This window comes from Stenella coeruleoalba (assembly GCF_951394435.1).
Source record: "Stenella coeruleoalba genome assembly, chromosome: 2".
NCBI lineage: Eukaryota > Metazoa > Chordata > Mammalia > Artiodactyla > Delphinidae > Stenella > Stenella coeruleoalba.
This window is the reverse complement of record NC_137147.1, coordinates 47,806,451-47,819,132: the sequence shown is the minus strand read 5'-3', so window position 1 is coordinate 47,819,132 and position 12,682 is coordinate 47,806,451.

Genomic DNA, 12,682 nt, shown 5'->3' with positions numbered 1-12,682 from the left:
AAACTGAGACCCCCATGCTTGTTTAAATTTAAGGAAATTAGGGGGAAATGCTGACAATATGATTATTCTTAAGTAGAAGAGGTTTTCTTGTTTTGGTTTTTTGGTTGTTTTTTTTTTTAATAGCCATAGATAGGCATATTTAATCTTAGAAGGCTATTAAGAAGTAGGAAAGAAAAAGGAAATATCAGAGACCCTAGTGGGTATTTCCTCTCTCTCCTTTCTAAGAGTATTTAATCTTTTGGTTTTCTAAGCAAATCTTTTGCAGCTGCCTAGGCTCTGTTCATGCCAAGGACCCTCTGTTTATACTAACTACACCCAAAGAATTCTTCTTACACAAGTTGTACTACTTAAGCTCTTTTGCAAGTCTCAGACTTTATCGCATACGTGGGGAAACAGAGCCATACTTTTCTTTCTCAACATTCCTTCTGGTCAAAGGAGAATGTACAGGATTTAATTCCTTAAGCATCAGTCTTAACCTAAGACTGCTTGTGACTTGCACGTATCAATGTGTGAGAAAACTCTCATAAGCCTTTGGCTAGATATACCTACCATTACCATGCAATGTGAATTTAGGGTGACAGCTCTAAGAAGGGCCCAGGAACAACCGTTTAGTCCATTTGGATTCAGGTGGTTTTCTAACCTAAACTTAAAATCAGCAAGAACCAAACAGTCTAAGAAACAGAATAACACAACTAGACCCAGTTCTCCTGGAGAAGACTGGTTCCGGATATTCATTCATAAGTTCACAACTTTTTAATTCCATGAAAAATACACTTCTCTTGGACCTAGTTTTTAAAGCCCTTAAAGATGAAAGAAATTATATATCATCTTTTTATCACTGAACCCCAAATTATACAATAATTGAGCTAATTCTCAACTTTTAACATTTTTCCTGGAAGCTCAAAGGCTGTGAATAAAAGGAAGTTCCTTCTGTCCAGCTGTGTCTGTTCAACCCCCATACTTAATATTATGTAAACATTTGGATCATAAATGCCATTCACTTACATTGTCTCCGTTGATGCCTGTTCAACTGCTTCAGAAGTGAGACAGTCAAAGCCAAGAAGGGTCAAGGGACACATCCAAGATCAGGTAGCTGATGTGGCCGAAGGTGGACTCAATCAAGGCCCTTCAATTCCTCCATATGTTTACTGTACCACAATTGCTTTTTCCCAGATTATCCAGATCATAAAAATGGAAATACAGCCAATCATTCTGATGTTTGCTATCACCCAGATACCAGTGAATGAGAGCTTTCTTTTTTTTCCATCATATAGATAAAACTTCATCTGTGTCCAGCCTTGCTTGGCACACATTACTCTCTCCAACCTCTTATTTATTTCCCCGTTCCTCCCTAAAAGTTCATCAGGATTCAGAGACTCAGGTCTAGCCTTGGTCTAGCCACACCTCACTCACTTGTGAGCTGTGTGACCTTCACCAAATTCCTTGAGCACTCTGAGCACCTGTTTCCTCATTTTGTGAAATAAGGAAGACAACAGCAGTCTCCTCAAAATAGCTGTAGGGAAAATTAGGTGAGAAAAGTCTTTAGGGCAGTGTCTGGCCAGGGTAAGTACTCTGTCTTAATGTCCCAAGAAGGCCCCCTCCAAAAATAAATCTAGGGGGTACATGAAGAGTAGAGAGACTGCGGACCTTATCATTAAATCGTGGGTGATACAAGTTAGCTCCAGGCTCCAAAATGTGTTTGATGACAATATAACAAACAAAGTAAGCTGTGGTGTGCTGGAGGCGGCTGATACCAGCAAGAGTCGGTTTTATGTACTTCTTCCCAACTCCATGCTTGGTGAGGTCAAGTAGGTAGCTTGAAATCAGCCATGGTTGGGGGTATTTACACTCCAGGAAACTGGCAAGCGCTATAAAGCAGACCTCCCCTCCCCTCCCAAAGAGCCGGCTGTTGGACACTCGCCAGCATACCACAGATAGAGACCAGGATTTTAAGTCAAACAAATTGACTCTGTAATCAAACCTAAACTCTGAAGTTTACTAGTTCACCCTGGTATATAGTAGACTCAAGCCATCTGAGTCTGCTTCCTCACCTTTGAGTGAGGATAATAGTACTCAGTTTGGAGACTGTTGAAAAAATTAAATGAGATAAAGTATGTGAAACACTTAGAACAGGACCTAAGACCTAGCAAACATTATACATCAAAAAATAGATGAGAGTGGTTGTTATTATTGTTGTAAAGAGTCTGTCAGCCTAGGTTAGGAAAGGCTTTGTTTCATGGAAAAAATTTCTATTCAAGTTCTTTTATTGTCTCTGAGAAAATATTTAAACAAATTTGAACATCTAAACACAGGCAGTTTTAAAGCCAAAAGTCTAAGTGCTCTGAGTCTCCTCTGAGCATTTTTCAACAATGTTGGGCCCCAAGCCAGCACACGTTACAACCTTTTCAACCCACCCCAGGCTGCCTCAACAGCAGGCCTCCCCCAGAGAAAAGAATCTGATGCAACACCAGCAAGAGAATCTTCCTCCTTAGACTCTCTTAAGTTTTTCATCCTTTTTGTTTAAAAAAAAGCTAAAAACTTGAGATGCAACAGGCTTCCAAAAATTCAAATGCAGAGAGTCCAGAGAAAGGAATATTCAAAATATAAAAATCTGAGGTTCAGAGGCATGTGTATGAAGGGCCTGGGCCTGAGGTCCTCCTTGCCATACTGCAGGAAGAGCCCAGACGCCCACAGATGTCCCCTCTAGCAGGGTAAAATCAAGATTTTCTGTGGACAGCTGCCTCTTTATTCCTATATAGAATTTCCCCAGCACAACAGTACTACGAGCTGTACCACCACTGTCCCATTACCATGCAAGATGAAAGACAAAGAGAACCTTAAAATTGCACTTTGTTCCACGGACAGGACTCCAAGGGGTGAAATCTTCTTCTACGGTTGCATAGCTTATTAACCAACTGTGTCTAGAGCTCAGATTGTTTTTACTTCTGTCCGAGTGCAATTTTCCCAGTCTGCAACTTTTCAAGTCCAAGACCTTAAACTTTGAGTCTCCTCCTCTGCATTGACTGTTGGAATTCTGCTTCTTCAAGCTAACCTTGAACCGAATTCCCACATGGCAATACACCTCCCCTTCCATTTTTTAGGAACACTGACCTCCTTCTGGATTCACTTCATCCCGTGCAGAGGCTGGACCCCAGGGTCTGACTCTGTAGGCCTCCCAGCATCATCAGCCTTCTCTGGATCTCTCCAGCCCTTGACTTTTCCATTCACAATCTCAGGTTGCCGGGCCTGGCTGTGGTCATACAACATTAGCTGGGTCCTAACTGCTACTCAGAACCCTTTCTTTGGTTGCTTATTCCAATATTCACCACTGAGACTGACCCAGGCTTTTCCCACTGCCCAGTGCTCCTGCCTCCCCACGACCCCCTCTCTGAAAAGCCTAGAGAAGTGAATCACAGCATACTAAGAATGAGTAGATCCATCAAAGGTTATGTCGGGCTACCCTGGTGGCGCAGTGGTTGAGCGTCCACCTGCCGATGCAGGGGACGCGGGTTCGTGCCCCGGTCCGGGAAGATCGCACATGCCGCGGAGCGGCTGGGCCCGTGAGCCATGGCCGCTGAGCCTGCGCGTCTGGAGCCTGTGCTCCGCAATGGGAGAGGCCACAACAGTGAGAGGCCCGCGTACCGCAAAAAAAAAAAAAAAAAAAAAAAAAAAAAAAGGTTATGTCATTCAATGCTCTCGTTCTACAGAGAAGGAATCGAGATCACAGATGCTCAGAAATTGAGTACCTCAAGTCCCCTGGCCTACAGCTTCCCTTCAGGTAGGTAAAGTACAATACCACGAGGCGTTAGAGATTCAGATTTGCTCATAGCCCCAGCCTGGCAGATTTTAGAGACACGCCTGTTCCTCTTGACTCCCTGCCTTCAACTTGCCCTCTGACCATACCTCCTCTGCACAACTTTAAAATATCTCTATCACTTTCTCTCCTCCTTTCATTCAGCAAGTGTCAATTGAGCATATACTCTACAGTCAGCATAAAGGAGGTGCAAGAGCTAAAAAGATAAAGAGGACACACCCCACCTTCCTAAACCTACATCTCCTTCCTAGAAGAACCCAGACTTTAGCCTATCCTGTTTTAAATAAGGAATTTTTCTCATCTCCCCAAATTACAATTTTTATTTATTAAATGTGTTAAATATATTTATTAAATGTCTCCTCTAAACTCTGTATCTCTTTTCTCCATTATTAATTATGAGACTGGGTTTCTCAACCCCATGTTTTATACAAGGAACAGGTAGATTTTAGGTCTAGCTACTCAACTGGCTTAACCTGAGTTCCCCAGAAAGTAGAGCCCAGAGCTGCTTTCTATGTCCCTACTTTATTAGGGATGCATGTTCAGGGAGCAGGCACGAGAGACAAGGAGAGAGAGGCAGGAGGAAGGAGAGCCAATGGAAGGAAACTTGATAGAGTTTTGTGCCATTAAATTCAACTGATGCTTTGATACGGTCAGGACTGTCCTTATTTAAAAAGCCATGATATAAGCTGTGTGTCGGGTAGGGATAAAGGAGGATGAATTTATCCACCAGTTCCCTTCTTCTAGGTCAAAAGTTCGCCCCATGGAGCATTACTGCCTTCCGCACTTTCAGGTCTGCATGTGTGAGAACCAAACAGGGCCTGTCCCACACCTCAGCAACAGTAGGGAAGCTAAGGGGCTGGAGACAAGGGCGGTACAACATATAGAGAAGGGGGAGCCCTGGCAGGGGGCACCTGCATGAAGTTTGCCTGAGCCCACAGCAGTGCTGGTCCCCACAGGGGGGGCTTGAACAAGACCAGGTAAGGCCTGAGGCAGGTGTCTGATACAACGGCTATTGACACTGATCCTGCTCTCTGTTTCCTTATAAAGACAGGAATGACAAAAGTTGCTTGCAGTTGCTTTTGACTGTTCTTTAGCCCATGGTTCTATGGCCACGAGCCTGAAAGGGCTAGGTTGAATGAGCCCAGTACGAAGCGTCCAGGTAATCATACTCACACAAAACTCATACCTTAATAGATCCTGAGGGTCAGGGTTGATAAGACTCATCTTCTAATTGATCAGATAAACACTGTAGCACTGCAAAAGAGAGATGTTCTATGTCTCCTTCTTTTTAACTTTAATTTTAATGATTAAATGCCTGCTATTAAGAATTAAAACACAGGTGGCGCAGTGGTTGAGGGTCCGCCTGCTGATGCAGGGGATACGGGTTCGTGCCCCGGTCCGGGAGGATCCCACATAACGCGGAGTGTCTGGGCCCCTGAGCCATGGCCGCTAAGCCTGCGTGTCTGGAGCCTGTTGCTCTGCAACGGGAGAGGCCGCGGCAGTGAGAGGCCCGCGTACCACAGGAAAAAAAAAAAAAGAATTAAAACACATATTCTCTATACGAAGGATATGGCTTTACTGCAATGTACTAGGAGTGGTCTTTATAGACTATTAGTCTTGCTAATAGATTTTTGCCAGAAATAATGGCTTAAGAATGAATCTTAATAAAAATGACCAACTTTGGTGTATGTTTCCAATTTTAATCAGATTCTATCCATAATTCTGAATGACAGATGTGGTTGCTCCCCCTTCTTCCTTGTTAGCAGAACCCTGATTTTGTTTTAATAGCCACCTCTCCCCCGGCAGACCCTGGGTTCTTGATGATGCCTTTTAGTCACTAAACTAACCAACTCTGGAGCTGCTCACCCTGTGGGTTTGTTAAATGGGATAATAACTTTATTATTTGGGCCAGTTGAGCCAAGGTCTCTGCTACTTGCAGTTGAAAGTATCCTGATGCAGTAAGTCCAATTAAGTGGTTTAGCTGGGAATTCAATGTACAATTAATTTATTACTGGAGAGCAAACCAGAAAGGTACATGCTTAGGATCAGAAGTTGTATAAGAATTTTATTTAAATTTTTCTATGACTTTGGTGGGAAATGAATATTGTCTTCTTTTAAAATTTTCTAATCTAAAATGATTTGTTCCATGCCACAGAAATTCAGAGTCCTGAGTCCTTCTTGCTCATCTGTAAGTCAGAGTAGCTTCAAACTTGTTTCCTGAGGATGATTTTGGTTCTGCTGTGGTTCAGACAAGTCTCCTGGTCAGTCTCCCTAATTTCAGTAAGAAGATCATAATTTTACCCTTGGCTCTACTGATTGCCAAGCCATTTGGCTTTGGTTTTAAAGAGCAACCCAGAATATCGCAACTCCAAGTTTTTGCTAAATATTGTAAGTTTCAACTCTCTGTGGTCCAGGACTTATCCAAAGCTCAGCTACAACAATGGAGCTTGCCAAAGAACACATAATCCATCATTCTACTAGAGATTAGAAACTTTGCCCTTGGCTCAAACAGACTGTCCAGCAACCATGGCTGTACTGTTATGCCTCTTTCCCTCTCCCAAGTCACCCATCAGCCATAAAAGTACTTTTTGAAGTTATATTTTCAATCGAAGAATGTTAACGAAACAGCCGTCTAAATTCTGTATTATTCATAACCCTACTGAAGCAATGGCCCAGAATCTGAGTGGAGTCCTGGTCACAGAAACACAGTTTGGCAACCAAAAAGTAACTCTGAAATAATGAAAACTCTTAACATTTGTTTCTTAAATAGAGCAAAGGCAAGACAAAATTCACAGGCTATTTCTTAAAATCTCATCTGTAAGTTCACTATCTTGATTGTGGTGATAATTTCATGGGTGTCTACATATATCAAAACATCGAATAGTACACTTTAAATATGTGCAGTTTATTGTACGTCAACTCTACCTCAATAAAGTTGTAAAAAGTAATAAATAAAGCTTCCAGAAAAAAAAACACCACCTGTGTTCGACAATCACGTCTACAGTTCCTCCAGAGTCTCTCAACTCCCAAATCCGTAGAGAGCTCCTGATTTGTCCTGACCAGCCTACCCCTAGCCCTTCACCATCCTACTCCCTTCCCTATCAATTCTCATTATGAAACCTCAGAAGAACTGGTCTCCCAAAGGCAGGACCCTGCTTACAAAACAGGGAAGAAGGAAAAACTAATCAGCCAAAGCCCTAATTTTCTATGGGGTGGGATGGAGGTATAGGAAGGAGAGGCTAGGAATACTAGTTTTTGGCAGTCCTCACAAAGAAATGTCCTATAATCATATGTGCACTGGGACAATCCTAACCATGTAGAGTGTGGAGCTGGCCTATGCCAGTTCTTGGAGTTGTCTTAAGAAAGGCATTCATCTGTATTGACCTGGAAACCAACAAGCTGCCATTTCTTGAGCCTTCCTGTTTTGTTACTGATGAGGCTACCTTTATGGAGTGAACACACACCAGTACATTATCCCTTAGTTTGCAACTCTTAGTGGATCAAGTCTTAAGCTTGGCCCCTGTTCCAATGTTTCAAGGCCACCTGTGCTGTTGGTCTAACTGTCAGAGAGAAACTGTGCTCTCAGCTCAGATCTGCAGTGATGTCAGTCTAGCCCAGGGCAGGAGTGCAGCACGTTAGGTCCACCATCCCACCTGGTAGCCTCTCCGTATCTCCACAATGAAACAAGGAGCCACACCCTCCAGTCTGCGAGTAGTGCCAGCATCCATGGAAGAAATGCCAACAACCAGCTGTGATTTCAAAATGAAACAATCCCTGATTAATATTTCTCAAACCTTTCGAAGGAGATATATAACCAACAGTAATGTTTCTTAAAACCATTTTGTTCTCCTTGTGCTTCTTTCATGCCTCATGGCCCCTCCAAGCCGACCTCTCCTCCAGAAACTCCTTAAAGAGTCCCTCTCCCAACTTTAGTTCACATAGACGCCTTGGCTTCCCATCCCTCTACCTTTCCTCTCAACTAGTCATCCATCCACAAAATCCAGAAAAAAAAAAAAAGTCTGCAAAGGAAGAACTGTCTTTACATGGTGGATGAGGAAAAGAAACGGAACGAACAAAGCCAAAATACTCCCTAAAGCAGGGCAGCGGGAAAGGCCAGCAGCATTCATATATTAATGCATTTGCTCCATCACAAATCCCTGTAGGGATCAGGCAGGAGACTACATCATCTGTTACATCGCTGTGTCCTCTTTCTGTGAACAACAGGGAAACATTCACAGGTCAGTGTCATGAAAAGCTGTGCTCCTACTAAACAGTAGATTCATTTTCATGGATACTGGGAATCTTCTACTGGTAGTGCTTCTGTCCCTGCACAGGTTACTAAGAAGTCTAGAGCCAAATTTACATTATAAACCTAGTAACATGCAGGGTAGTGTCTACAGTATGTAAACTTATGTGCTAATATCACATCTGGGTTTGATAGTTCCTATGCTTGTTTCTCTCATCTACCAGTTCCCTCATCTACTCATATTCTATGTAATGCTACACACGGTTTCAGATCCATTGTGGCATGAAGTGACAGAATGAATGAGAAAGCACATATCTTTCCTTCTATTGCTTCCTTTACAAGGTTACAGTTGCCTTTTCCCTTGCCTGTTTTGTTTTTTTTTAATTTGAAAATCTGCTATTTTTATTTATTTATTTAAATTTATTATTTTCCACTTAGGAAATTCTAAGGTTTTTATTCTTCCAGGTCTATTGAGATATAATCGACAGACAGCACTGTATAAGTTTAAAGTATACAGCATAACAATTTGATTTACATACATCATGAAACGATGATCACAATACGTTTAGCAAACATCCATCACCTCATATAGATACAAAATTAAAGAAACAGAAAAAAAAAATTCCTTGTCTTTTAAATCTCAGCTCCACCATACTACAAATGCATTTCTGTCCCGGGTTTCCTTCTCTCTCCCAGTGACCCAGGATCAAAAGCTAGACATCATCTTCACCTGCTCTTGTGCCTCCCCTCACAGACAGTCACTAAGCTCTGCCAGTTCTCACTGCATTGGCCCCTGCACGTCTGTTCCTTCCTTTCCAGTCTCAAGGACAGATTCTTGTTTGGGCCCTCATCACCTCATGACTGGACCACTGCGACATGTTCATAACATATGTCCGCCGCAGACCCTCTCCACTTCATATCACCCTACAAATGCTGCACCATTATTCCTATCACACCACCTGATACATATACACTCCTTTTCTTGTCTTTCCTAAATTTAAACCCCCAAATCAAATTTTACTAAAAAACTGTTAATATTCTTTTACATCTAAATTATCTTTGAGGTTTTCCAGATAGTCCCTGGGTAACCAAAAAGATCTATCCCTTCACCTTATGAAAGGAGCAATACTAAAATAATAAGCATGGTTCATGCTCTTCATATTTTAATTAGCTCTGTCAACTATACAAGTGACTGGAACCATTGTGTCAATGCCCACTTTCTAAATCCTGATGCCAAATGAACCTCTTCCTTTCTTAAGCAAAAACTAGACTGAACCCCTACTTTATACCTTTCAACCTATCCCAACCTCTTCTCACGCATTGTGCATTCAGGACAAGGTTACATTTTAAGGGTATTAAGGGTACTTATTCAAAACTAGGAGCTTATCATAAGCCCATTGCTTATGTTTTTCTCAACCCCTCATCTAAGGCTTATCCACCTTGTTTATCTGCTAGAGGCAGCCAAACAATAAGCAACACTGTAGGCCATTTGATTATCACCTATAAAATTCTTGTGTTGTCTGCTTCCTACACGTGGTTAAATGCTGCTCTGATCTAAACCCAGTAACCCTACCTTTCCTTCCTAATATAAGCAAATCTGCTCTAAGCATACCCTGTTCTGATTGGCTCATGTTGGACCCTGATGACAACCCTAACATGATATTATTTGATGATCACTACATCTGAAGAATAACCAATGCATATTTAGTGCTGTATGAATCATAGACTCTAAATATTTGGTTACCAGTAGCTTATTCTCCCCAGAGAGCTCTGACATGAGTATGCCACAATTAAGACAGGGTGAAGTTTACATTGTTCATGATTTTGACATATTATTTTTTTTAAAAGAGCTTTTCTAACTTCTTTGGACACTCCAATAAAAAATTTAAAAAATAAATTCAATTTAAAAAATAAATTATCTACTTATTGTAAACAATCTAACATCTAAAGGAAATCCCAGTAACTCAGACTGAAGTGCATCCTAAAAGAAAACACTCCGGCCTACTATTCTACAAAACAAATAGCCCTTATTGGTGTTACTACCATTAAAAGACAGTTGTTCAATCTGATTTCTGAATAAAATGGACTTACTCAAATATAACAATTTACTCCACTAGGAAAAAAAGATACTATTTCAAAATTTTCTCACATCCTTTCATGCCTTTCCAAGCTACATCTCCAGGCCTTTACACTTATGCACCAAAAAAACCAACCAAACAAACAAAAAAACCCAAGTGGGAGTGGAGGGTCAAATTGGCTCAGACTTTACAAAATTATGGGTGGTAAAAAATTTACCTGAGAGACTCAACAGGTCATCAAATTTTGCCCTATCTGTAACTATCATAATCCAGGGAGAACTGGATGATTTTTTTTAAATGTCACTTTACAGTTAAAATATTTAAAGAAATATTTAAAGAAGCATGTCACTGACATGTCATTCCTGAAACATAAAATGAGTTATTTTATAATCAAAACTATCCCAATTTTCCATTTTAGTGGTATCTGTCAAAATGCCTACAAATTCTCATTGTATAAAATTGTTACATAAAGCCCTGTGAGACTCAACTTGACCCTCCCTCTGACAGATTCCATTTGGAACATTCTGGTCTTGTCAGACATGATCGGGTTGCTATGTAGTCATAGGTCTAACAGATGTGAGCTGCAATTCTAAAAGGTGCTTGGCTGAATTCACCACCACATGTTACAGATTTAGGAGGCCAAATATACTCAAACAGACTACAATGAAAGCCAGCCTTCAGACTACACAGAATAGGGCCATTTCAGGTGTTCTTAACCACAAATAGTGTTCTTAAGTTCCAACACATACATCATAGACATGTTTGCCCATAAACATACTTAGGATCTCCATCTGAATCTTCTAATCTAGACCACTGTATATCTGACCCTAGGCTCACTAAAAGGCCTCCAGAAGCTGACAATTTCTGCAAGTTCTCAGCTTCCTTCCCAGCCCTCGATGGATGAAAAAGGTGACATCAAGTATAGACAGTTTCCTTTTAATACATTTGGATGAACATTTATGGTTGGGTCAAAGGCCTTCTCATTGAACTTGAAATTTATTGTTTGCCTCTTTCTTCTTTACTTCAATTCTTTTGTGTTAATTTCTTTTGCTCTCTTAACTTCTTCCTTTCCCATGAATGTCTCTGAACTAAACTTGCCTTTCTCAAAGAATTGAAGTGACCATCAAACTTTCTAAATATTACTTTTGATATACAGCCTCAAAACTCACTAAAATATATATACATTATATATATATATATATATATATATAATGTATATATAAACTCTGACACATCCATATTCTTTAATGGGATTCTAGGTCCCTACCAATTAGCTGCTGTTACTGATATTTCTCAGAAACTCAGAGGGATCCAAGGACATCAGAAAACAAGGAAACACGTGACTAATTATGCAAACTGGTCCAATTATTTTCCCAAATAGCTACGCAGAATCATTGCATGATTTTTTTAAACTCTCCCAGGGATTTTGTCCTCCACAATTAGACCAATTAAGATCAAACTGTTATTAGTACCTATTCCCATTAAACAGAACACAATGGCTATTCTTGAGTCTGTTCCTCTTGACTAATGAAACAGCCTTTTTGTCCTTACCATACCAAAATGTGATCTATTCTTTGGACAATCTAGTCTTTCCAAGTATTCAAAGCCATTCTTTCATTTGCTCATATTTTATCAAGAGTTTTATATGACAACTTACCAAAAATTGCCCAATATAGTGGATTTCATTGGTTTACACAAGGATCCCTGAACTATAATAAAAAGCTCCATAATTTATCTTGACAATGGACTTATTATCAAGTAAAAAATTGCAAACTTGAGTTGCTCAAGAAGCTAGTATAAATTTGTTGCCTAAAATAGCTCTAAAAAATAAAACTGCCCTAGATTATTTCCTGGCCATCCAAGATGGAGTCTGATAATACTTAATGTATTTTACTGTGCTTGGGTAAATACATCAAAAAGGACAAAACAATTAATCAAGAAAGGAGATAAAAGTCACTTGGTTAATTAAAACTGATCAAACCAATCCTTTGAGACTTATTCTCCTGATTGGATCTAGACTGACTAAAAATTGAATACAAAATCAGTTCTAATTTTTTAAAATATTTGTTATTATTCTCATACATGTTTGTCTTTCTCTGCCCTTTACTGATGACACTGCATCAAAAAGCGACTAAAGCCCTCATGGTAAACTGCTTCTTTAGGAGTTTGTTTTTACAAAATTGTGTGCTTGTTTATTGCCTCTCTCCCCCACTAGAAACATAAGTTTCATGAGAAGAGGACTATCCCCTAAGTTCCTAGATTTAATAGTACCTGGCATGTAATAGATACTCAACAAGAATTTGTTGAGCAAAGTGGTTTCCCTCCCCTGCAAAGATGGAGAAAAATATAGAAGTATTCTCAACCCTGGGAAGGGACAACCCAGCTGTCCTCTTGGTGGTGGCCACATGTATGGCTCTGACGGTTGCCATGCTGGGTGAGCCACGTTCCTCTATCAGAGAGAGACCTCTGAGGGGCTGTCAAGGCCAGGAGTGCAGAACCTTGGCTTTGTCACCCACTGTTGCTTCAATTACCAAGACTGGATCT